Source organism: Macrobrachium rosenbergii, chromosome 49, assembly GCF_040412425.1.
Source record: "Macrobrachium rosenbergii isolate ZJJX-2024 chromosome 49, ASM4041242v1, whole genome shotgun sequence".
Taxonomy (NCBI): Eukaryota; Metazoa; Arthropoda; class Malacostraca; order Decapoda; family Palaemonidae; genus Macrobrachium; species Macrobrachium rosenbergii.
Window position 1 is genome coordinate 8708833 of NC_089789.1, and position 27020 is coordinate 8735852.

Sequence of the window (27020 nt, forward strand, 5' to 3'; positions counted from 1 at the left end):
TCGTCAGTTTGCCAGTAATTAGTATGGTTACTCCTGCTAAAATCTGAGAAATATTCTGTAGTACACTATTCAAGAATCTATTATGTTTGTATCATGAATCAGAAAGATTCACTTTAAATATTTCATTTCTTAATCTAAAGTCTTTTCCTAATATATATTATTTTCTTATTTACAAATATTTTGAGTAATTCCAGCTATATTCTTGAGTGTAAGTGATAGAAATCTGTATAGGTTTCATATTGCCACCCCCAAAAAAAATATATATATATAATTAGTTACCTGTGAGAGAAAGGGCAGCTGCATGATTTTTTTTTCTTTTTCATGTTTTCTGAATTTAAACTGGATACCCATGTATTTTGTTTCTGAGAGTAAACGTAATAAGATGTATATATTTTTTTATTTATTTATCCCCAATTGTTCTGTGAATTTTACTGTAAGTGCTTGAAATTAGTTAGTGTACACTACTATTATTTTTTTCTTTATGTGAATGTCTAAAATTAGTCAAGGAAGAAATCAAGGAAAATGAAATGGCTGTCAAGGAAAATCAAGGAATTTTGGCAGCCCCTACAAGGAATTTTCATTTCAGCTAGTGGAAGCACTGGTTGTGAGGGACTTCCGGCCAGGAATAGAATATCTGGGTTTAAGCTGCCGGACAAATTCTTGGAAACCCTCGTTCTCCACAAAGCTTGCTGGCTGCAATTCTTTAGCTATCATTTTCAAAAGACCTCCGTCAATGGAATTTTGCAATTCAATTACAAAATTCTCAGAACCGAGTACTGATCACTCAAATCCAGGAACCGAGTAGCACTCGTACCGAAATGCACATCCCTAACTTGTAGGCAAGCAATAACAGAAGTCGAGGGTTCCTGCATGTGACCAACTTCAGTCTGCGAGTATTTAACCATTTCAAAGATCGTCTGTGATCCTATTTTTTTTCCTCTTTTTCAGTGTTTGAAACTTGATGTAACCCATGTCATTGTGAATATTGTACTGTCTGGGGAATACATACCAAGGTTCGTCTTTAAATGTACCACTGAATAGGCCCAGTGCATTGCCAGTCTTGTGTAGCCATTCTCGGCTAGTCTTCGTCAAGGTGGCTATTGTGGTAAAATTTTATAAGTTGCCCATAAGACTCCAGCCAGCCACTGTTGCGCGAAAAACCACTTTAGGTTTTTCATGCAAATATAACTAGGAAATGATAGGGCACCAAAAGAACCTTAAAATACCTATATAACTTAACCTACGGGTGTTTACTTGTTACAAATTTTCCGTGTTAGCTATGAAGAGGGAGGGGCGTATTCTTACCTTGTAAGTCGTAATTTTATTAATTTTTTATTTATCATTTGCGTATAGTGTTTGTGGGGTTCAAAATAACAAGAATGAAGAACTCTCTTAAAAAATGTAGGTTACAATTCTATAGCGTGTATTGGCAACTTATAAAATAATACCAATTTGACGCTGGAAGATCCAGCGGGCAAACTTCTCAAGGCCAAGCCAGAGCTTGGCACCCGAGGATAAGTTAGGTTAAGTGAAAGTTAGGTTAGGATGCATCCGGGTAGATCTAAGCCGGCTGTCCACGGTGAGCTAAGCTATGGCAGTTGATGTTTTTCTGTAGAACTTTACCTGCTGAACAAAAATTTAAATTAATATTTTGGCAGTCAAATGTAATTAAGCTGTAAGTTACCTTAGAACTGTAGCCAACGGTAAAGGGGACCCGTTGGGAATTAGGGTTTTGGGTGTGGTAAAACCCTTTCGAGAATAGCTAACAGTAAGGGGAACCTGTTGGGAATTCTGGGTTTTTGGTGGGGTAAATAACTTGGGAAAAGGTTTGGGTACCTTAGTGTTGTATTTCCTGTTATACGTGTCATTTGGAACACGGATAACAAGCGTAAAAAGAAGGGCGAATAAATGGATAGTGGGAGCCGTTCCAAAGGCACTTTTCATTCATTACTAGTACTGCTGATTCTAAGCCTTAACATGCATGCGCTAGCTTTCGGTTCACCAATCGGCAGCTGCTGGTTTTCTGTGCTTAGCGAGAGCTGCGAGAGACTGGCAGTTGACGTTTTCCTGTGTTATTTTACTTGCTGAACAAAAATTTAAAGTAATTACCTCTTGCCAGAGCATATGAGCCTGCCAGAAATCTTTAAAAATGCAGATAAGGCGTGCAGCGCCGTTCTGCCACAGCAACTTAAAGAGGCCACCAAAACTGAAAGCGGAAATGGTAATGTTTTGTTTCCCGTTTACGAAAGCTTCAAATAGTGCAGTGGAGCTAGACTATGGCAATTGACGCTTTTCCATGTTATTTTACTTGCTTTACAAGAGTTTAAGGTAATATTTTGCCAGTCGGCTGCTGCTAAACTGTAATTTATCCTTTAGCTGTGTGCAACCCACTGGTACAGACATGCGGTTTTCAATGGTCAGTTACATTTTAGTTACAGCTGACCGCCAAAATATTATTTTAAATTCTTGTTCAGCTGGTAAAATAACATAGGAAAATGTCAATTGCCATAGGCTAGCTCACTGTGGACAGCTGGCTTAGAATTACCTCGTTTGCCTAGAATTACCATCGTTTGATTATTTGATTGATATAGGCGCTGAACTTCTCTGACGTTCGTTTTGTTCTTAAGGGACCTCACCAACCACACCTAAACTAGGTGTTTTCATATCAATATCTTGTACCAGAGTATAAGATATTGACATGAAAACATTCCATGAACTTACATAAATCATAATGAAAGCTAGCATTGTAATATATCCCAGGTTCTTGCATTTCACAATTTGGTCCCCCAAATTGTAGCATGCGTAGGTCTAAAGGTAGTGTCCAGTAACAGTATTCGTTTGCTGATGAAACAAATGTCAGACTGTTCAAATGTAAGAAATTAATATTTTATATTCCAAAATGCAGTAATGCTTTAGAGTAAAATAATATCCAGAATAGTTACATGTTCTGCCATACACTGTATCACAGTGGGAGGTCCATAGTGCAAAGACCTCCAGGCCACGTCATGGCATGACAGCGTAAGTTAGGTTAGGCTAAGAGGAAGGTAACGTTGGATGCATCCCTGCTGAAATATATTTGTGATCTGCTTCTAAGCAGGCTATACTTCTGTTCTGCTAAATTGTATGTGTTAGAGACCATCACTGATCTAGAGTAAAAGAAAAAATCTAGGCTTTATTTACATATATATCCTTTACTTCAGATGGATATGGCAACCAACCTCCACTTTGTGTCCCTATAAGTACTACAGGCATTATTTTTAGCACGGGATGAGGGTCAGCTGCCCTCCCCATATTTTTTCCCTTTCAAATACTGCATTTGTGTTACCCATTACAAGCCCCCCTCCCCACCCATGCTTAACAGTAATGGGAGACCAAAATGGGAACTGTATAAGGGTGGTGAGAACGAAAACAAGTGAAATGCAGATAAATTCCATCTCTACCAAATGTAGGACATCACCCTATATCTGACTTTGTGTGGGTGGTGGGTTGTGGTCCCCTCTCTGAACTCCCCAAACCTTGTCATAAAAAGTCTATTAACTGCAATATTTGCACATACAGGACTGCTCCATATGGGGTAATGCCATTAGTGTACCTCAGGCATTGCTCTGTAGGCATTACTTAAGGTTCTTTGCAGTGTCCCTTCGGCCCCTAGCTGCATCCCCTTTCAGTTCTTTTACTGTACCTCCATTCATATTCTATTACTTCCATCTTACTTTCCACCTTCTCTTAACAATTGTTTCAACATTACAGTATTTTCAGCGCTGAATGACCTCATAAGCCCAGTGCTTATCCTTTGACCTAAATCTTATATTCCAGTTCCAATTTCATTTACAGGACTGCCTTGTCTTAACGTAGGTTGCTGTGTCCTACCAGACTATGAACGGGGATGGTGTTGACTTTGCATCCTTTACCCTGTGGCCTAGAAACCATGGTTTCCCACTATAATTTCATTATTTTCAGACATAAGGGCTTGCAATGGTTAACCAAACATTTACAAATAAAATTTTTGACAGTGATCCAAATGACATAAAAAATTTCCAGAAAACTATAATTGATCATATACGAAACAAACCCTTGGTCTTAACATTAGGATGAACTTCTAGTGCCTTTTGGAATCCGATAAAATCAATAAAATTTTATATGCAAGGGACTAGTGTCATCCGTCCTTAGTCACGAGTCATGTGGGATCACCCACACCCAAGCAGTACTCCATGACTTCATCAGTTATTCTTTTATCGCCTTTGAGAGAGGACATGTTGTTCTTTCTCTCCTCTCTAAAGCCAGTTTGGTTTGCCCATTTTTGCTTTCTTTCTGTGTTTCAGCGTGTGCTTGGATATAATGGATCCTCTTAACCCACCTGCAAGTGTATCTCCTGGATCTCGTAAAATGCAAAGGAAATATCCAGGTGTTGGTGGCTTTCCTTGTTCTCATTTCCTAATTTCAGCAAGTACAGTTCTTCATCCAACGTGTAGCAGATGTAGAGGGAACATATGTAATTCAACTAATCCTTGTTCTGTATGTCGTGATTGGTCAGTGGAACAGTAGAAAAGGTTTTATGGGAAGGGTCAGTACAAGAGGAACAAGACGACTCCATCTTGGATTGATGCCACTACTTGGGTTTCTTCGTGCCTCCATTGTACTGGCACCGGCTTCGGTAGGCTTCCTACCCGGACTTCAGTAATGCTGCTCCCGTTGCTAAGCGCAGGGATACGACCACTACCCGGAATTCTTTGGGCCTCCAGTGTACCGGTGTCAGCCCCGGTAGGCTTCCTACCTTGGCCTTCAGTACTGCTGCTCCCATTGGCGAGTGCACAGGTGCAGCTGCTACCCGGGGTTCTTCGGATCCCTGTGGTACCGGCAGTGGCACCTGTAGGCTTCCTACCCAGGCATTCAGTATATACTGTTGCTTCTGTTGCTGGGCGCATGGGTGCAACCACTGCCCGGGGTTCTTCAGACCCCCTATGTACTGGTACCAGCCCCGATAGGCCACCTACCCCAGCTATCGGTACTATCCATGGTTTCTCGCTAGCGTCAGTAACATGGTACTGCTGGTCCTATTGCTGACCACACAGGTGCAACTGCTCCCTGGGGTTCTTCATACCCCTGGTGTACCAGTACCAGCCCCAGTGGCCTGCCTACCTGGGCCACCAGGTACCAGCCCCAGCACCCCATTTACTGGTGTTGGCTAGGGTCCTTTGTTTATGGACGTGGTCCCAGCTGCCAGGGAGGAAAAGTGAGCAGAAAGCATATAGGTGCTCCCTCACCCCTCCCACTCTTCAAGAGAATGGTCCAGAGGTCCTGGGATGGTGGCCCAGCGACTGCTTTGGTCGCTTGGGCAAGGCAAGACAGGGTCCCCTGCTCAATCTTCTTCCCTTGTAGAAACCTTGGCTTCTAAGTAGGTTGAAACACGTCCACGGGACACCCCCTACTCACATTCGCGTGAGTGGGACTGCTCTCCCTGATCCAGGTGGACATCATCGTTGCGGGCAAATGACCATCCACAGCCTTGCTCACCTGCCAGGACTTTGGTCTTTGGCAGACAGGGTGAGAGTGTTTATGATCTCTCACTTATTCCCTCCTCCTCAGAATTTTATCCCAGGAGACAGGAGCCGGACAGGTTCGGGGCTTGGGACCAGAAATGTCCTTGTTCCCCTTCTGGCCCATGACATAGAGGCTTACATTCTTGTTCAGTCCACGGACTGGACAGGATGTATGCCGAATGGTTAAGAGATCGCCAGGGATTCTGGTGAGTGTTTCCCTCTGACGGAGTTAGGGAGACTTTTTGTGGAGATCATATACAATACATTCCCCCATGAAATCTCAAGTCACACTAATCTCCCTGTATCCTGGACTGAGGTGTTAGGGTTGCCCTAAGTCATTTATGGCCCATTCAAGTGATAGAAACATTTTCACATAAAATTTGTTCAAATATTATTGCGCAAAATAACAGTACTCATATGATCCGAATGAGGGAGTTTGATATGCAATTATTGGGGATCAAAAGAGCCTATCCATACAGTAAGAGTTAACTGTTGGTCACCCTCCAGCTTGTTACGAGGAACACTCATGCTGTACATAAAAGGCTCTGGTTTTTATATACAGTATAGGAAAAATATGAACTATTTTTTTTATTTTTTCAATGAAATTTTTAGGAAACCTGTTCATTTATCAGTTTCAAAAGATTCTTATTCTCAGGCTGCTTTTACTGTATTGTATTGCTAGGCATGACCTCTGTATTGTTTCGAACAAGGAATTCTGGCTGTATAATTCTGTTTGTCTTTTAACCCTTTGTAATTTTGAGTTTCAAAACTCACATATGGCAAATCATAAACGCTAACCACTTAAAATATTCCAGGTACTCATAAGATGTATTCGATAGAGTACCTGCAAAAGATTTGGCCTATGCCAAATATTCCAGGTAGTCCATCTTTCCCATTATTCCTCAACAACCTGGCAGAAGGGAAAGACTTGACTCTCGAGCCTTCTTCACCTGTGATTTTTTCTTTGTATGTTATTTGATATACCCACACTATTACTATTCTTTGACTCTTACCTTGTGGGCCAAGGATGAAGCGATAATAAAGCGATATCTTCTCGGTTCTCTTTATTGGGTGAGCTACATCTTAAGGACGTAGAAGAAGAAGAGTATACAAAATATAAGAGCATATCAGATAGGATCATAACAAACATATGAGCATCGTAATAAGGAATCTTATCTTAAATACATGAGATAGAACTTAAAGGATCGAAGCCTTTGTGTCAGATTCAATACTAAATACAATAACAATTGGTTATACTTATACATCTATAATGTTGCTTTCCCACGCTCGTAACATAAGCATCTTGCACTTACATTAAGGCATACATAACAGTTTCGGCTAAGGCTATCTGTTTTGTCCGCAGCTTTGCCATCTGCTGCAGAGGAGGACCTCATGTTGCAGTAGGGCTTCCAAGGGCAGATACTCTGGTGGCTGTTGCTTCATATTTGGTTCTGACCTCGACCAGCCCTTCAGTACATAGCGTTAATAGAGCCAGCGAGAGGGCAGGAAAGAAGCATGCTTGATGCTCTTCCTCCTTTTTTATCTCCTTTCGTTGTTGGACTGTTCTTCCTCCTCCTCCTCCCTGGACACTTCCACTGCACAGGCAGAAGAAAAAGGAGGAAGTCTTAAGGCTTTGCATAAGTCCAGGTGGACTTCTGTCACATGCTCTTTCTTTTCAGTTGGGAGCAGGGGTGCTGGATCACAAGTTCATTGTGGCGATTGGGTAGGTTGTTCTTGCCCTCCTTTGGGAGACTGTAGGAAGGAACCTGCACTGCTTTCCTGCTCAGAATACGTATGCATGTTTTCCGGAGAGCACAGTCTGAGCGCTCTCACTTGAGGGCCAGATCTTGATCAATTCCTGTGTGCACTGGAAGGGAATGAGAGGGGTGGTGCATGGGCCCATTCTTCCAGTTGACTGGTTTGGTGGCTACTGAGTATAGGAGCAGAGGGCAGCAGCGTCAAAATCTGGATTCCATTCTGATAGAAACTGCTAGGTCTTGCACATCTTTGCTGGCAAAAGGCTTGACTGGTTCAGTATGGGAAAAAAAAAGCTAAATGAATCCAAGAATGGAATAACCTTTTTAGATTCTGTTGATGTCATTTGCCTGTCATTCATTGAGATGTTGACTGCAAACAATGTTATCCATAGAAAATTTTCAACAAACTTCTTGTCATTTCGACTGTTCATTTTCCAATTTAGATTGTACAGTACTACAATAAAGTACAATTATTTATCTTCAGAGTGACACCTTAGCTAGCATTATACCATGAAAAATAAACTTTTAAGCAAGTGATAAAAGAAAAATCTTGCTACAACCATTAGCAGTCTATTGTGTGACTTGCCACAGACCAGGTTTGGGACTCTCCCTCCCCATTCTCCCTAATTTTAAAGGGTTAAGGAAAGTAAATGCGCCTAGAATTGGTTTAAAACTAGACCAGATTAGTCAGAAAAAAGCTGAGTAGCTCACTGTTCATAACCTAGCATGGCTTACTTTGGAGGAAGGATGACTGCAAAAACCCTGTAGGTGGTAAAGATGGCATCTACCTGTTATTTCACTGATGTCATAATTAGGAGAGAGTGAGTTGATGAAAAAATCAAATATAAAAGAATTGGAAAATCCTGGAAACTGGATATCAGCAAAGACCTAGGGAATATAATACTGTAAGGTGTTAACAGCATCACAGACAAGAAATTTCAGGTAGGCCTACTTATGGGCTTGGCGACCTAGTTATCCATAGGCACAAATGCAGGGCTGCAGCCTTTATTATTTTGCCTTAATAAAATATACTATAGTGCCTCAGCATTTCAAGACCACAGATGTGGGCTAATTTTATGTACATCTTGGTAAAACAATTATCCTGACTCATTCAGAATAAGTATAGCATTTCAAATCGTCAGTGTTGTCGTATAGCCTAAACGATCTGAAACATACTGACCCAAATCGTAGCTTAAGTCTTATGCTATGACACCCAGGTTACTTCAGTCATATGTTAGTTTAAATTGTGATTATATTAATTCCTTGCGTTTTGTGTATTAACTAAACTAACAATATGAACTTACTATTGGCGTATTCAATTGTTCGTAGCTCGATGTACAGTTAGACTGGCGTAAGCACAGTCCCTATTTCACTACCCTCATCTAAAGTACACCTCAAGAAATTCTCCTTACATTACGATATGCATATCTTCTAAAGAAAGTTTCCCCAAATATACTTTAAAATGAATAGGAATACTTAAAATCGATTTGTAGACATCGACAATTATGGCTGCATTCTTGAGTCCTCCACTAGCTACATCCACACTATGTTACAGCTATGAAGCGACTCCCTTCACAGCCACCTTTGACCGAAACCAAGCCTTCGACTAACTACCGTGCGACAACCAATCCGGTAGTTAAGCAATACTACATGTATACAGTACTTACAATCAAACACACAAAACAACTAAGACAATATTTTTTACTACTAATACAAACAACGAAACATAATATCCTTCTTCTGCATAATACGCATTTCCACTTTATGTAAAGTTAAAGAGAATACATAAAACTACAGCATACCACAACTTGTGGAAAAGTACAATCTCTCTTGTCGAAGTTTCGACATACTCCCCCACAAGAAAACTTATGCCTACATTATTTACAATAGTCCTGTTCTTATCAATGCCCCTCTGGCCTCTGCAGCTATTTGAGCAGTCCTTCTGCTTGGGCGGGTGCTTGACTGAATGTCACCTGTCGGAGGATTATTTTCCCTTATCTCCTGCCACAGCTCTAGGGGGTATAACGTAATTACAGGTCTCATAAGCTGGCTATGTGCCGTTCTTAGAGTAGCCACTCTTGGGACCTTGTCTCTAGCCATGTGTAACTTGATCACTTGGCCCCTCGTCATGAATGAGGACAACTTCCCCTATCCTGGACCAAGAGCCATGCTCCATTCCTACTCGATGGGTCTCTCTTAACGTTGTCAAATATTCCCTTACCCATCTCTTCCACAAGTCGTCACACAACTTGGATATATTTAGGAATCTTTTCTCGGTGAACTTTCTCCGTCCATAGGTAGGATCACCGGAGATCTCTTCCCAATTTACTACTTCTCTTAGGAAGGACTTGAGCTTTCATCCAAGGATCAAATAGTTAGGGGTTAAAATTTCCAGCTGATTCAAATCCCTGGGCATGTAACTTAATGGTCTGTCATTGATAATTCCTTCCAGCTCAACCAGCACACAGGTCAGTTCCTCAAAACTGAGCAAGGTTGGCCTACGATCTTTTTTAGGCATGACTTCAGAAGTCCTATCAGCCTTTCTCATTTAGCACCAAACCATGGTGCTCTCGCTGGAATGAACTTCCAGTTACACTTTATATCTAACAGATGTTCTTTTACCCTGGGATTCTCCGACATGGTCTCAAGGTATTCTGATGCCGCTGCAAACGTGGTGGTGGTGTCACTCAACATGAGTGCTGGGAAACCTCTTCTGCTGCAGAATTTTCTAAAACTCATGAGGAACGAGTCACAGGACTGGTTATCAACTAGCTCCACATGTATGCCTCTGGTTATCAGGCACGCAAATAAGATGATATAAGCCTTCTTAGGGCCTTGTCCTTTTCCCTTAGTCCATAATGCGCCGATGTAGTCCACGCCTTTGGTATTGAAAGGTTGCTTACATTGCACCCTGAACTCAGGTAATGGAGGAACTATATTGGGCCTATAGGGCCTCCCCTGCATTTTCCTACAAATAACACAATGATGTATTATACTCTTATTTAGTTGCCTTATCTGTGGGGTCCAGAACTCCTATCTGACACTCGCCACAGTGGCATTTACACCCATATGAGCAATAGCATCACGATGTTCTTTAATAATTACCCGAGTAACATAGCAACTCTTCGGCAATAGTATGGGAAACTTGACAGATTCAGGTAACTGTGTGTGTTCTAGTCTACCCTTACACCTTATTACCCCGTTGTCCAGGTAAACATTCAACTGTTGTAAGAGAGCCAGTTTTGGTTTTCTTACCCCCTTCATCAAACTCTCGTATTCTTCTTGAAAATATTCTTTGTATGATGGCAATGGTCTTATTCTTTGCCTCTTGGAGTTCTTCCAAAGTCAGTTCACCATGCCTTTTCATACTGATTGAACTCCTACAATTATTTAAAAATCATAGGATCCATGCTGTAGTCCTATAGACCATTTTAAACTTGCTGAATCTCTCCTAATCCAGGAAGTGAGCATTACTATTCAGGTTGTCCCCTGCAGTATTGACCAAAATGTTCTCTTCCCCACCCTGCACAAGTGATCCACCAACCCATGACCTATCTATTGGCCAAGAGGAATTTTTTAACCAAGGGGTCCCTCCCACCAGAAAGAACTATCCAAGATCATTTCTGTCCTTTTCCCACATGTCAACCAGTCACTGGGATTATCATCTGTAGGCACATAGGACAAGACTGCCTCTGGAATTAAAGAGTTTATTTCTGTACTCTATTTCTCACAAACACAGTGAGAACACTTTTCAATACTAGCCAACTTAGGGCGACTTTACTGTCCGACCAAATGAACAGTTCCACAGACTCATCCTTCTCAAAAGATTCTTTAATAAATTTGGCCATTCTTGCTGCTAGCAACAATGCCATCAACTCAAGTTTCGGAACAGTTAATTCTTTAATAGGCACTACTCTTGCCTTTGCCATCATTGAACAAGAGTTTTCGTTCTTAACTCTCTAGGCTACACAACCATTTGCTGACTCACTGGCATCGCAGAATATGTGTAAGGAATCCGCCTTTCCTAGCCTAGTATTCCTAGGAAAGAAAATATCAAGACATTTTTCTATGTCTTCAGATAACTCAACCCATTGGTTCTGTAACGGGTCTGGGAGTTGTTCATTCCAATCCAGTTGCTGCTTTCACAAATTCTGCAAGTATATCTTTGTCCTAAAATTGCAGTAGAACTTTGAGTGAGTCAGCTGTTATATGTGGTCCCGTCCACAAACAATCGTTCAAGCTCAACCCACTTTTCCCGTCTAACTGAACAGTCAAATACTATCCTAATAGGGGTTGTTGCACTGTCCTTCTTAATGCCATGGTGTGCCAAGAAATGACAGTCTTCTGTTGTAAAACATTCCACTCTCTCTATGAATCTCCTATCCTCCTGATCCTTCAGGATTTTCTGATAGTGTTCTAGATACTGAGTGTCTTTCTGAAACTTGACACACTTTTGTTTTAATCTGTTTAAAGCCAACCCAAAGTTGGAAGTTAATCTCCTTTTATTGCCTTTCCGAGGCATAGCCACAACATACTGTTTGTCAATTTCAGAATAAGTTATAGTACTCTCAGAGTTCTTTAATACCTTCCGTTCCTGTTCCGTTATTTCACTGCAGTCAATACCTAAGTGATCCAAATTCCACAACCTTTCAAGATCTTCCCTTGGATCCTTTAATTGAGTAGTCCCTTCAGCCATAATTATGTCGTCGGTTTCCATTGCCAGTTTTAAAATGGAAACGTGAGTCTCCTGGGTGGGAGGAAAACTACATGTTCAGGTTACTATGTAACCAAATGTGGTTGGTAGTAATACTAAATTTTCTAAACCCTGGGTGTAAGATGTATGCATTGTCAACCCCTATTAACAATTCAGTAGGTGATTCCTTCTCTATGGGTAGATCAAAATCTTTATCAGCTAAGTTGATTTTCATTTTACACAACGACCTTGAGTTCTTAACACCGAATTTCTTTGTACAGTATATTCTGGTAGGTCGTCTACCACTATACAATCCATATTTATTAATCTACCCCGATGAGATACAGCGATGTTCACCATATCATATTCCTTAACTAGTGTAGTAGTCAAGTACCCTCTCAGTGATATGTTTTCAACTCCCTTGCATTTAAAGTGGAGTCCCTCAAGAGCAGATTTCTTTATAAACGATCTCTTGGCACAGGTATCTAACAACCCTCTTTTTCGCACGTGACCCTTTTTACCTTTTAGGGTTATTGCGGCTGTAGGTAAGATTGACTTCCTAGTCGTCTTATTTCCTTGTCCGGTATTTGTCAAAGAGAGTTCCAGCTTGTACCTCACCTACCTTTGATTTATTTGGCTGGTTTCTATTGCATATAACACTATGATGTCTAACAGTGCAACCATTATTACAACCTTGCCTGTCACAGTCGGAACTGTTGTGTTTACTGGATGCACATATGAAACACAAACACAGAGCTCTGAGTTGTTCTATCTTTCCTCCCCTGGTTACATAAGATTTACAATGTGTCCATATGTGGTTGCCTCCACAAAGTGCACATCCTTTAACCTGGTTTACCTTGGCTTTGTTTGTACTTTCTTTAGGCCTTTCCAATGTTGTTTTTGGTCTCACAGATTGCCGTTGTTCTGCTGCGGAAGCAGATACCATTGTCAATGTATTAGCTTTTGCTGTTTCAGTCTGTGGCAAGGCCCTCAAATTGTGTATTTCTTCTTCAAGATATTTTTTAAAGGTGTCAAATTTCAGCCAATCTTCTCCACACCTTCGTTTTATTATTTCACTTACACTACTTGGTAGATTGGTGTAAAGCAAGATGGTATATAATTCACTCAATTCCAGTTTTTCACTCTCCAGTGATCTTATGCAGCATTCGAATTGCACTCTAAAACCTTGTAGCGATTCTGCATCTGCCTTGGGAGTCTCAGTTTGGAAGAGTTTTCTAATTTAAACACAAATTGATTTTGTCTTTTAAACATCTGACTTAACTGGTAGTTATATATATAGCTTAAGTCCCTGACGTCACGGCAAAATTTCAAAACTCGCGGCAATCGGCGATAGGTAGGTCAGGTGGTCCACCTATGCGCCCTCTATCCAGGTATCTGGAACCACACCAGGTATTCCTCAGATCTTCCCTGCCGCCGTTCTGGTGACATCGTATGGAATTTCACTCATTCAGCCCGTGTTTTTTCGCAAATTTTGGTGAAGTACACTGTGGCTTTGGCTTTCGCTCGTTTTTTGAATTTGTCTTCTTGGATTTTCCTTAACTAGTTAGATTTGGATTTGACCCTTGGACTTGTCTTTTGATCTCTCTTTGGATTTGCTACCATGTCTGACTCCTCGAGTGTGCGAATGTGTGTTAGGGGTGTAAGACTCGATATACTAAAGCCTCTTTAGATCCTCATTCAGTATGTATGAAATGTAGGGGCAAGAGGTGTGAGCTAGATGATAGATGCGATGAGTGCTTGGGTCTTTCTGAAAGGGAGTGGATTGAGTATAACCGCTACGTAAGGAAACTTGAAAGGGACCGGCTCAGAAGAGCCAAGAGTACTTTTTCTTGCTCCTCCAAGGGTAGCCAGGATTTCGATAATTCTTTGCCCCAAACTAATGAACCTTTGGACCCTTCCCCTGTAGTGGTAGTTCCTGATCCCCCTACTGATTCAGGTAAAGACCCATCTTTCAAGGATATGATGGTGGCCATTCAAGCCCTTGGCCAACGTGTTGAATCCCTTGCTCAAGACAGAGAAATTGTGGTCTAACATGAGAAATCTTAAAAGTGCGAGTGTCGGTGATAAAGTTAGTGCAAGTGCAGTGGAGGGTGCGGCCGCTCAGATCTGTCGTGCTCCTAGCCCTAGACCTCTTCCAAGCTCCCCAACCCCTGGGAGAAGGGAAGTCGACAGGCGAAGGGAGGCGAGAGATTTTAGCTCCCGAACGGTCGTCCCCTCGAGTGTTCCTGTAGACGCTTCCCAGGACGCTCACCCTCACCATAGGAAAGGCGAGGTTAATATGTGCTCTTCGTCTTGTGATGACACAGTTCCCAAACGGGGCTGGCGTCGGGCCTACAAATCTAGACCGCTCAAGAGGAAGCTCCCCTCTGTTGAAGGACGTCATTTGGAGTCTTCTCAAGCTCCGGGGTGTAGCCATTGGAGCAGTCCGGAACGCTTCCCTTTCAGTTCTGAAGGTAGCTCTCCTTCCAAGTGCAGGCGTAAATTGCCAGTCTCAACCAGGACGCCTGGCAGTAAGAAGACATCGGACGCTTTTCTTTCTTCTGTTCACGCTCCCCCTCCTCCTTCGAATTGGGACTCGTCCCCAGAGCACTCTCCTCAACCTGTTCAGTTAGTTGAGGGTTCGTTAGATCTTGCGGCTTCCCCAGTCTGTCCCCAGCAGCAGGAAGCTCCGCAATGGTCTCTGCTGAAAGATATGCAGCAGAAACTTTCTTCCCTTATGCAAGCTTGCCAGCCTGCAGAAAAAACGGATGCAGACTTTTGTCCACCTATGGCTGTACGTCGCCCTGAGGAAACTTTTGACTGATGTCGCACAGGTGGCCAGTTCTCAAGTGACTTCAAGGTGTGGCGGGACAGCGAACGTGGGAAGAATGTTTCTCCTATTCAAGAAGCCTCAATCATTTTACGTCAGCCTGAGGAAGCTTTTGACAGATGTCGCACAGGCGGCCAGTTCTCAAGCGACCTTAAGGTTGGGCGGGACAACGATCGTCCAGAAGTCTGGGCGCCAGGACGCCCGAGTTGCTGATGGATGGACGCCAGGGCGCCTGAAGGCGTCAAGAATCTGGACGCCAGGTGTCACGAAGTTGGACGCCAAGACACCAAGCGTCATGATACTGGACGCCAGGATATTCGTGCAGTTGGGCGTCAGGATACCAAGCGTCAAGACCGTAGTCTACAGGACGTTCTGGTCGAGGGTTCTCTTGTTTTGGAAGCAGCAACTAGTAAACAGGATGCCGCTACTTCGGTTTCTGCACAGCGTTCGGAGGAAGCGGAAGGCAACGACGATCTTCCTCCCTCTCCAGATGTTCTCCTTGAGAAAGTTTCCGACGAAGAGGAACAAGAATCTCAACTTCCTTCCTCAGACTTGAAGAAGTTGTTGAAAGTGTTTACGGAGCTTTTTCCGGACAACTTCGTACCAGCCGCCCCCCGTTCTCCTCCCTCGGAATTCACCCTCAGGAAAACTCCGAAGAAGACTATTTTCACTAAAATGATCATGTCTCGTTCCTCCAAGCGAGCCTTGAGAGTTATGGAAAAGTGGATGAACTCCAAAAAGGATCAAGGACGAACAGTGTTCTCTTTTCCTCCAGCTAGACTTGCGTCGAGGTCTAGCATTTGGTATGAGACCAGAGAAGCTCCTGGCCTGGGAGTTCCTGCCTCTTCCCAGGGGGACTTCTCTTCTCTGGTCGACGCTTCATTGACTTTAGTAGCTATGGGTAAATCCAAGGTCTTCTGGTCTCCTTCGGAGATGGATCACCTCCTTAAGGGAATTTTCAGAGCTTTCGAAGTCTTCAGTTTTCTGGACTGGACTCTGGGAGCTTTGGGGAAAAAGACTGAGACCTTATTAGATTCAGACGCCAAAGATCTTATTCATGTTATGTCTTGCATGGACAAGGCTCTCAGAGATGGAGCCAACGAACTGGCAGCTCTCTTCTCTGCGGGAGTCTTGAAGAAAAGGGCACTTTGTTCATGAGACTTACCCGTCAGATATATATATAGCTGTATTCTCCGAAGTCCGACAGAATTTCAAAATTCGCGGCATACGCAGTGGCCGGGCAGGTGGTTAGTACCCATTCCCGCCGCTGGGAGGCGGGTATCAGGAACCATTCCCATTTTCTATTCAGATTTTCTCTGTCGCCGGACTGTCAACACCTGTTGTCAGTTCCTCCGCCATTTGGATTTCGAAATTTGTTGTAACTTCAGTATTTTGGTTGTTTTTTGGTATACGACTGGATCTGTGACTTGGCATACGCTCTTTGTGGACCGTTTTTGATTTTGCTTTTGACTTTTCTTATAATTAAGATGTCTTACCTCTAGCTATCGAGTCTGTAGCTTGGGTGAATGTAAGGTGAGGCTATCGAAGACTTCGATAGTTCCTCACACTTTATGTATGATTTGTAAGGACTATGATAATCGGTATAATGAATGTGAGGGATTATCTGAGGGTGAGTGGAAGAAATATGAAGCCTATATGCTTAAATTGGAGCGTGATAGGTTGAGGAGATCTTCCTCCTTGAGTGCATCCTTAGATGGACAGTCAGGGTTTTCTCCTACTAGTAACCCTGTAGTAAATTTTAGTACTAACCCTGTAGTTTGTTGCTGCAGAGGTAATACCCTGGCTCGTGTTGGAGTCAATGACGTGCTCTTGAAACTAAAGTGAATGCAATTCAAACGCAAAGTGTTAGTGCTAGTGCCCCTAGTGTTGTGGAGGGGGCGTCAGATCGGCCCTATAATGCCTCTAGGCCTGGACCTCTGTCGAACTCCCAGGACCAGGGAGGGGGCATGTCGAAAGCCGCATGAGGGTTACGGGGCTTCCCACCGATCTGGCGTCCCTTCGGTGGTCCTGATGACGCTACCCAGGCTGCCAGGGATCGTGCACAGGCACGCATCCTGAAGGATTGCTTCTCGTCCTCCGACACGTCCTCCCGCCTCGGGGTTGGAGCTCTCGGTTGGACTCTCGCCCTCTTAAGAGAAGCTTAGAGGAGAGGACGCTTCACGTCCTCTTCCTCTCTGACGTTTGTGCTCTTCCCCAAAGTTGCGTGGATATTCCTCCGCAGAAGAGAATAAAGTGTTTTTCGGATGATGACGCTACTCGACCCCTGTCGCGCTAAGGCAAGGGCTAGAGCTTCTTCCCTGTGAGAAGGAAGTATACGTCTCTCTCCCCTTTCCTTCTCTCAGGTTCAGCCCTTCTCCCGAGAGAGTTGCTTCTCCTAACGCGTAAGATTTTGTTGGGTTTGCAACAACAACTGGATGCTCTCATAAACCTTTCAAGATTCGAAACTGCCTGTTAAGAGGTACAGACTTTCACCTTCGTCTCCTGCTTCGTCTTCCTCGTCTGCTAGATGTTTTGGAGCTTCTCGTCTGTCGTCTAGAGAGAGTGTTTAGTGGCTTCCTAATCGTCTTCCCGATTTGAGGTGTTGGACTTTTCTCTTGATTCGCGCCAGGAGCGTGTCTTGTCTTGCTCTTCAGAGATCGCTTCTCACGCTTCACGCTTCAAAGGGGCCTCACCTGACACCCTGGCTCTAATAGTACCATGGACGGAGCGCGCGCACCACGCTATGTTTCTCTTCTGGGTACAGTTCAAGCTTGTGGAGCCTCAGCAAGCGTCACGCCATGGCGCTCCACCCGCTACCTCTCGCCAGCCGTATAGCTTCAAGTCTTGTGTTGACGCCGCTCCAGTTGTACATCATGACGCACAACTACCGCTTCAACATCTGATGTCCTTCTTGATTTAGCCACGACTTCTTCGATCAGGGAGTTCCAGCTTACGTGTCGGGCAATCGGAACTACTTTCACCACTCACTCAAGACCCGCCAGCTGGGGAAGAACTTCCTCTTTCGTCACAGCCTTTGGATGAAGAGAAACATCTTTCGTCTTCTTCTTCCTCTGATTATCAGACTCTGGCTTTTTACTTAGGATCTGTTTCCTGAGACTTTTCAACCTTCAGCTCCTCTCTCTCCACCTTCGCAGTTGTCTTTGTCTTAAGGGGAGCGTTTGACGAAAAAAATCGGAAAATCAAAATTTTCTGGGATATTTTATATATGGCATCATACATATCCTGACTGTCTTCTCAGAAAGTTTTATTAAAAAAATTCGCCATAGTTAGGAGTTATAAACAAAACAGTAACCCTATCATAGACAAAATTACATTTTTCGTATAATGTAATGATAATGTCAGTATATCGGTAGTAATTTCCTTTTAGCTATGAAGTAATAATACCTAATGCGTTATATGGCAACCCTGTGGACCTAGTACGCATCAGCAAAGACCAGGAATGCCAAGGGGCAGTCAGTGGCAGTCAGTCAGTAGCAGCTCAGAGTTTGACTAAGTAAGACGTCCTCTGCCCAACCTGAGCCGTGTTTTGACACTTTCGCTTCATCTAGTCGCTGCCCAACCTGAGCCGTGTTTTGACACTTATCATCTAGCTTCTTTTGCTAAGTTATATTACTTTGCAAGTCTATTGTTATATTTTTGGCTTTTCAAATATGTCATAAAACATCAATCTGTGTAACAGCAAGCAAATAAATACACAGAGAAAAAAAAATATCGTATATCTCAAAACTAAAGTTATCGACATTCTAACTGCATTTCCTCCATAACGAATGCACCGATCTCAATGAACCAATAAGTAAACGAAATGCTAAATAAATTGCCTACAAACTAAGGAGGCTTCCATGGAAACAACACGAGACCCACACCACGAGAGAGTTTTTTTAGAAGGAATGTCACTTCCAAGAGAGCAAGTGACTCCTTTCATCTCCAGACTCCATTAGCTACCAGGCTTCATTTTGCACAAGCCTGGAAAGAGAGAGGGGCAGACGTTTGGTCCCTCCTACTGTTAGAGAGAGGTTACTTGATTCCCTTCTTGTCTCCTCCTCCTTTGTTTTTTGTTTCCCAATTGCCATCCTGTCAAACAGAAAATTCTGTTTGACCTGCTCGAACAGATGCTCGAGCGGGAGATCAGTGGAACAGGTCTTGGACTCGGTTCCCGGGATTTTACTACAGATTGTTTCTAGTCCCAAAACTTTCAGTAGGCTGAGACCCGTCTTGGGCGTCAACAGGCGAACAACTTGGTCCGGAAGGAAAAGTTCAGGATGGAGACCTCGCAGTCTATACTAGGAGCCCTTCTTCCCGGGGATTGGATGGTATCTTTGGATCTCCAAGATACTTATCTTCACGCCCCAATTCATCCACGTTCGATGAAGTATCTCAGGTTGTCTTGGGGGACTAGACGTACCAGTTCAGGGTTCTCTGCTTTGGACTCTGCACAACGGCCATACCACGTTGAAAGCACCGCTTCTCGTCCGATCAGCGAAGTTAAGCAACGTTGGGTCTGATCAGTACTTGGATGGGTGACCGCCTGGGAACACCAGATGCTGTTGGCGTCACATTTTGCTCCGAGGGTGTTTACACTTCTCATGAAAAACGTTGCGATGCAGTTGCTCTGTCGCATCGTCAGGATCTCTCTCTACTTGGACGACTGGTTGATTCGAGCGTCGTCCGAAGGTATCTGGAGGACCTCTGAGGACCTTCAGTTGACTCTGGTCAATCGTGAAGTCCCTGGGACTTCTGGTCAATGTGGAAAAGTCGCAGCTGATCCCCTCACTGTCCATTGTGTCTGGGAATTCAGATGTATTCAGCGGCTTTTATAGCGTCTCCGTCGCAAGAACGGCAACTTCTCTGTTCGATAAAGTCTCGGCCTTCTTGGGAAAGGAAACATGCTCAGTGAGGGAATGAATGAGTCTGCTGGGGACCATTTCCTCGCTGGAGAAGTTTGTTTCCTGGGAGTCTGCATCTCAGGCCTCTTCAGTTCTTTTTGTTGGAGAACTGGCAAAACAAGGAAGACTTGAAAGAGGAATTGAGAATTCTTCCTTCTGTAAAAGAGGATCTGTAGTGGTGGCTCGATCCAACGAAATTGCAGAAAGGGATCTCCCTCAAGCTTCTGAACCCCGACCTGGTAGTGTTGTTTTTCCGACGGGTCGTCAACAGGTTGGGGGCAACACTAGAGGAGAGGAAGTGTTAGGAACCTGGAGAGAGGAACAGGTGTCCTGGCACATCAGCATCAAAGATTTGGCGGCTATCTTTTAGCTCTCCAATTCTTCGAGGTCCAAGTTTGCAATCGTGTAGTTCAAGTAAACTCGGACAACACTCGGCTTTTGGATTACCTCAAAGAGACAGGGCGGATACTCTCTTGTTCCCTGTTCAGCCTTGCAAGAGAGATTATTCTTTGAGCCTATGCTCGCAACACTTTCGATTCTCACAAGTTTTGTTGCAGGGGTCGAAAATGTTTGAGCAGACCTGCTCAGTCGGCGCCATCAACTCCTGCCGAAGGAATGGACCCTTCATCAGGAGGTTTGCCAAGATTTTGGAAACTTTGGGGTCGCCATCTTGTGGATCTTTTCACGACCTCAAGAACAGCGAGGCTCCTCTATAAAGCTCATCTGTACTCGACCCGGGGCAGTTGCGATAGATGCTCTTCTCTGGGATTGGACGGGAATAGATGTTTACGCCTTTTCCCCGTTCAAAATTCTGGGAGAAGTCATCGCAAAGTTCGCGGCCTCACAAGGACGAGGATGATTCTCATCCCCACGTTTTGGCCTTGGAACCACTGGTTCTCGGAGTTTCTCTTCTGGTTGGTAGACGTTCCAGAAATCCCTTCCTATGAGAGCAGACCTGCTCATACAACCCCTCTTCACGAGATATCTTCAAATTCTCCCGCTCTGAACCTGACTGCTTTCAGACTATCGAAAATTGGTCAGAGCGAGGGTTTTTCTGGCCAGGTGGCACGGGCCATCGCTAGAGCCAGAAGTTCTTCATCTAACAGGATATATCTAACGAAGTGAGCAACCTTCAAAGAGTTGGTGTAGAAAGAAGGGCTTTTCCTCTTCCTCTATCACTGTGAGCCAGGTTGCAGATTTTCTCCTTTACTTAAGAGAAAAACTCAATATAGCAGTTCCGACTATCAAGTGTTATCGGGCATGCTTTCGTCTGTTTTCAGACACAGAGGATTAGATTTGTCTGACAATAAGGACCTCCACGATCTTCCGAGCTCTCTTTCAAGACGCCCAAGGTTCCTCACCTAATTCCTCCTGCTTGGAACTTGGACGTAGTGCTCAAGTTTTTGATGTTTAGTCCTTTTGAGCCTCTCCACTCTGCATCTCTTAAGGATGTTACTCAAAACGGCATTCCTCACGCTCTGGCGAAGAAGAGAGTGAGCGAAGTTCGAGGGCCGTCATGTGGGCTTCAAGGAACACAATGCTGTCTATTCTTTAAGCCCTAAGTTCTTGGCTAAGAATGAAAGGCCTTCTAACCCTTGGCCTAGACACTTTGAAATTAAAGGTTTAGCAGACCTTATTGGACAGGAACCTGAGGGAGTTCTATGTCCAGTTAGAGCTCTCAAGTACTTCCTTAAAAGAACACAGGACACTCGTGGTCCCTTGGATAATTTATGGTGTTCTGTGAGGCAACCAGTTAAACCTATGTCGAAGAATGCACTGGCATTCTTCATTAGGGACGTCGTGGGGACGCACACTCTAGTTGTGACGACTCCAACTTCAAGTTGTTGAGAGTTAACGCTCACGAGGTGAGGGCAGTTGCTACCTCCATGGCGTTCCAAGAAAATATGGTACTCAGTGACATTCTCAGTGCCACATTTTGGCGAAGTCAATTCGGTGTTTGCCTCACACTCTTGGCGAGATGTTTAGGTAGCATACGAAAATTGCTTTTCGCTGGGACCATACATTGCTGCTTCAGCAACCTTGGGGACAGGGGGTAACTCTGATCCTAACCCCCTTTTTTTTTTTTTTTTTAATTGTGTTTTTAAGGTTGTTGGGTCGACTACTGGAGGCAGTCTTCCCAATCCTTTGCAAACTAACGCTTTAGGTGTTGGTTAGGTGGTTAGCAATGCTCTTTTGTCCTCTTTGTATGGTCTATGATCTAGTCACATTGTGGTCACGCCCCCGTTGACAGATCATCTAGAAGTCGCCAGCTATATAGGTCACTACCTCGCTGGGGTCTCTAGTAAAGCAGAAGCAGACTAGAGTGACAGTAACCACTCAGTCAGCTACGCTATCAGATAAGGAACCAAAATAATTTTACCAATAATTGGTTTTTCCTAATTCTTGGCTGTCTCTACCCCCTCCAAAGGTGGTATTCAGCTATATATATATCTGACAGGGTAAGTCTCATGAACAAAATGATATTTTAATGATAAAATAAAGTTTGTTCATACTTACCTGGCAGATATATATATTCATATTGCCCTCCCTCCTCCCCTCAGGAGTCAGTGGCGTTAGAAAATCTGAATAGAAAATGGAATGGTTCTGATACCCCGCCTCCCAGCGGCGGGAATGGGTACTAACCACCTTCCGGCCACTTTACAAGTGCCGCGAAAAAAATTCTGTCGGACTTCGGAGAATACAGCTATATATATATCTGCCAGGTAAGTATGAACAAACTTTATTTTATCATTAAAATATCATATCTTTGCTCTTTTCTTGCCAATGGAGTTACGCCCATCCAAAAGGCAGAACTTCTTTATGCCCCTGTCTCGACGCATCTTTTTCCTCAGGAATTAGTGAAGGAGGTATCCTCAGCTTTAACTCAAAAAACAACACAAGACCTAATCACCAAAACTGCTAAGAAAGTTCTACCTTCTAGCTTCACTTCTCAGAAAATTAAAGGAGAAGCTCCTGTAATTCAGCCCTTTCGAGGCAGAACCCTCAGTAGAGGGAATTCAAGATCTACGATCAAAAGATCTACGAAAAGAAACCATAGACAAGGGAGAAGCAGAGTCTGAGGAGACTCTCCTTCAGACAGCGGTTGGAACCAGACTAACACACTTCTGGCTGGAATGGGAGAGGAGAGGATGTTTTAGGACCCATGGTCCGTTCAATTAATCAGGAGGGTACAAGATCCTTTCCTCAGGAAGCCACCTTTAGCCAATACAAGGCCGGTAGTCCTTTCGGCCAGATTACCGAATGAAAATCAAAGCGGAGGCTCTGCAAACAGCAGTTTGTTCTGCTGCTGCAAAAAAAGGCTATAGAAAATAGTTCTGGACCCGGAATCTCCAGAGTTTTACAATCGATTGTTCCTGGTTCCCAAAAGTTCGGGGGGATGGAGACCGGTGCTAGACGTGAGCGCTCTCAAGGTGTTTGTTCAAAAGACAAGATTCACGATGGAAACAACCAAATCTGTTCCAGCAGCAGTCAGACAACACGACTGGATGGTGTCTATGGATCTTCAAGATGCGTATTTCCATATTCCCATTCACCCGAGCTCCAGGAAATACCTGAGGTTTGTGCCGGGGAGAAATCTTTCCAATTTCAGCCCTATGTTTCGACCTAAGCACCGCTCCTCAGATTTTCACGAGACTAATGAAAACCGTAGCTGGAATGCTTCACACAAGAGGCATCAGAGTCTCCCCTATATCTGGACGACTGGCTCCTCAGAGCTCCTTCCTAAGCTCAAGCTGCCTGGAGGATCTTCAGACAACTCTTCAATTATCGGAGAATCTAGGACTCCTTATAAACAAAACGAAGTCTCAGCTGATCCCATCTCAAGAGATTCAGTACCTTGGGATGAGGATTCAGAGTCAAGAGCCAGGTTTTTCCGTCAATATCAGAGACGGAACAAGCTTTAGAAAAACTTCAGAAATTCCTAAAGAGACGAACTTGCTCGGTGAGGGAATGGATGAGTCTGCTGGGGACCCTTTCCTCTCTAGAGCAGTTTGTCTCCTTAGGAAGACTGAACCTTCGTCCGTTACAGTTCCATCTGAATCGGAACTGGGACAAAGACAAGGAATTAGAAACAAAGTGTATACCCATTTCACAACAAATAAGACATTACCTAGAATGGTGGAATGATCCCCTAAAACTTCAAGAGGGACTTTCCTTGCATCAGAGGAACCCAGACCTAGTGTTGTTCTCCGACGCTTCAGACTCGGGGTGGGGAGCAACACTGGGAAAGATGGAAGTCTCGGGCTCTTGGACCAGAGATCAGGTAGAGTGGCACATCAACCAGAAGGAACTGACTGCTATCCTTCTGGCTCTGATAGAATTCGAATGCCTAGTGGAGAAAAAAGTAGTTCAGGTCAACTCCGACAACACGGCGGCGTTGGCCTACACCAAAATCAAGGAGGCACCCACTCCTACTCTCTATCACGAGACCACCAAAAAACTCCTTCTTTGGGCGAAAAGGAAAAGATGTTACTCTGGTTACCCGCTTTATTCAAGGCGAAAAGAATGTGAGGGCAGACATGTTGAGCAGTCAGGAATCAAGTTCTGTCGACAGAGTGGAATGCTTCACCAGGACGTCTGCAAGAGCCTGTGGCGGATTTGGGGCCGACCATGCATAGACCTCTTCGCCACAGCTCAAACGGGAAGTTGGAAGCTTACTGTTCTCCCATTCCAGATCCCGAAGCGGTTCACATAGACACTCCTGCTGGATTGGTCCAACTTAGGCGTAACTGATAGAGTTTCCCCTGTTCAAAGTTATTCACAGAGTTTTGCAGAAGTTCGTAGCTCACAGGGGACCAGGATGACCTTAGTGTTTCCTTACTGGCCTACAAAGGAATGGTTCACAGAGGTACTGGAATGGATGGTGGACACCCGAGAAGACTACCTTTCAGAATAGATCTACTCAAACAACCCCACTTGAAAGATATCACCAAAACCTCCAAGTTCTACAGATGACTGCCTTCAGACTATCAAAAAACTTGCAAGAGCTAAAGGCTTTTCGAAGGCAGCAGCTGACGCAATTGCAAGAGCAAGGAGGTCCTCAACAATCAAGGTATATCAATCCAAGTGGGAAGTATTTAGAGGATGGTGCAGGAAAAATTCTATTTCCTCTTCCAGTACCTCTGTGACTCAAATAGCAGACTTCCTTCTCTTCCTTAGAAGGAACTTAACTTTCTATTTCCACAATTAAGGGATATAGGAGTATGTTAACTGCTGTTTTTAGACACAGAAACTTAGACCTTTCCAGCAATAAGGATCTCCAGGACCTTATCAGATCCTTCGAGACCATTAAAGAGAAAGGCCAGGATTCACCAGCTTGGAACTTAGATGTCGTTCTTAAGTTTCTCATGGGAAATAGGTTCGAACCCTTACATAAGGCATCATTTAAGGATCTTACCCTAAAAACTCTGTTTCTGATCAGTTTGGCCACAGCTAAAAGGGTAAGTGAGGTTCATGCCTTCAGCAAGTCCGTGGGCTTTAGACAAGGCAAGGCGATTTGTTCTTTGCAACTTGGGTTCCTCGCAAAGAATGAGATTCCATCTCGACCCTGGCCCAAAACGTTTGAGATCCCGAACCTGTCGGATATCACAGGTACAGAAATAGAGAGACTCCTGTGCCCCGTAAGAGCTCTGAAGTCATACCTGGAAAGGACTAAGGACTTACGAGGTAAGTCAGAAGCACTGTGGTGTTTAGTCAAGAAACCCTCGTTTCCCATGTCTAAGAATGCGTTATCTTACTTTATCAGGCTATTGATAAGAGAGGCCCATTCAGAATTTAATGAAACTAATCTACAGATTCTTAAAGTTAAGACATTTTGAGGTTAGGGCAGTAGCAACCTCTGTGGCTTTTAAACAGAATAGATCCTTGCAAAGTATTTTAGACAGCGACTTTCTGGAGAAGCAAAAAGTCAGTGTTTGCCTCGCATTACCTCAAACAGGTTCAGACTGTATATGAAGACCGCTACACTCTCAGCCCATTTGTAGCGGCTAATTCAGTAGTGGGTGAAGGATCTACCCCTGCTATACCATAAACCTATACCCTTTTTTCCCTTTCTTGAAATGGAGGAATTTTTTATGGTTGTTTGCGAAGGCTGGACGCAGTCTTCCGCAATCATTAGGAAGTGTTATTTGGTCAGGTGGTCGTTTTTGTTCCTTACTAATGCCTGGAACAAGGGTATTTTTTAAGGAGGTCTAGTCACATAGAGGTTATACACCGGTTGACAGCCCCTAGAGATTTTCAGCCCCCTGGGTGGATCGCTGGATCTCTTAAGGAATGCAGACAGAATGAGGCAGGAAAACTTTGAAATTGCTTCCTTAACAGGTAGGAACCTTGAGTTGGTTTTACAATTTTAATTTTGTCAATTCCAACGATGTTGGCTGTCTCTGACCCTCCACCAAAGGTGTCAGTCAGCTATATATATAACTACCAGTTAAGTCAGATGTTTAAAAATGATATTTTCATAATAAAATAAATTTTTGAACATACTTACCTGGTAGTTATATATAATTTAATTCCCACCCTCCTCCCCTCTAGAGATGAGAGGCATGGAAGATCTGAGGAATACCTGGTGTGGTTCCAGATACCTGGATAGAGGGCGCATAGGTGGACCACCTGACCTACCTATCGGCGATTGCCGCGAGTTTTGAAATTCTGCCGTGACGTCAGGGACTTAAGCTATATATATAACTACCAGGTAAGTATGTTCAAAAATGTATTTTATTATGAAAATACCATTTTTCTGCCATAGGTCCCTTTTAACAAGTTCACTGCTTGCAAATATTTATCACCTTCTAATTTAAAACCAGATATCAGTTCCAGAGCCTCAACTTCCAATAGGCCCTTCAGATAAGAAAACTTCTGTATATTTTCAAAATCAGTACGTTGGTGTACTGATACTTCATAAAGTTCCCAAAATTAATTCCATTCTGTTACATCACCATCAAAATGTTTGAGGTCTAATTTGGGCAACTTCACAGTAGCTTTAACAGGCGTTATCGGTGCACTAGGTTCACTTCTTACAGCTAGAAGACTCGTGATGGAGGAATTTAGTCTATGAATTTCAGTGCCTACCTTTAGGCTATATTCAGCTTGATTCATAATTTGGTCAGGTTGTTCTCTAGGATCTGTTAGATTCAATATTTCATTATCCAATTCTTGGACTTTTTGTAAATATTCCTTCAAGGAATCTCTCAATGAAAAAATACTATTGATATCACCTGCATCAATAGTAGTTTCAACCTTCTTTGACCAGTTAGTTATCATAGACTTAACCCCATC

At 43.6% G+C, this 27020-nt stretch overlaps 1 long non-coding RNA gene and 1 other non-coding gene across 3 annotated transcripts in view; both read left to right on the top strand.

Annotated features, from left to right (window-relative positions):
* Nucleotides 1-773: 773 nt before the first annotated feature.
* LOC136832071 (uncharacterized) overlaps nt 774-27020 on the top strand; it is a 111813-nt gene continuing 85566 nt past the window's right edge. The window contains exon 1 of one of the 2 annotated variants that reach the window (XR_010851039.1): nt 774-893. This is a non-coding gene — a long non-coding RNA (uncharacterized lncRNA). Of the gene's footprint in view, nt 894-1259; nt 1309-27020 lie in introns of those variants that run through there. The other variant, XR_010851040.1, reaches the window with a different exon arrangement.
* On the top strand, nt 19273-19391 carry LOC136832463 (5S ribosomal RNA). Its single transcript, XR_010851226.1, has one exon. It is a non-coding gene; the product is annotated as a 5S ribosomal RNA (ribosomal RNA).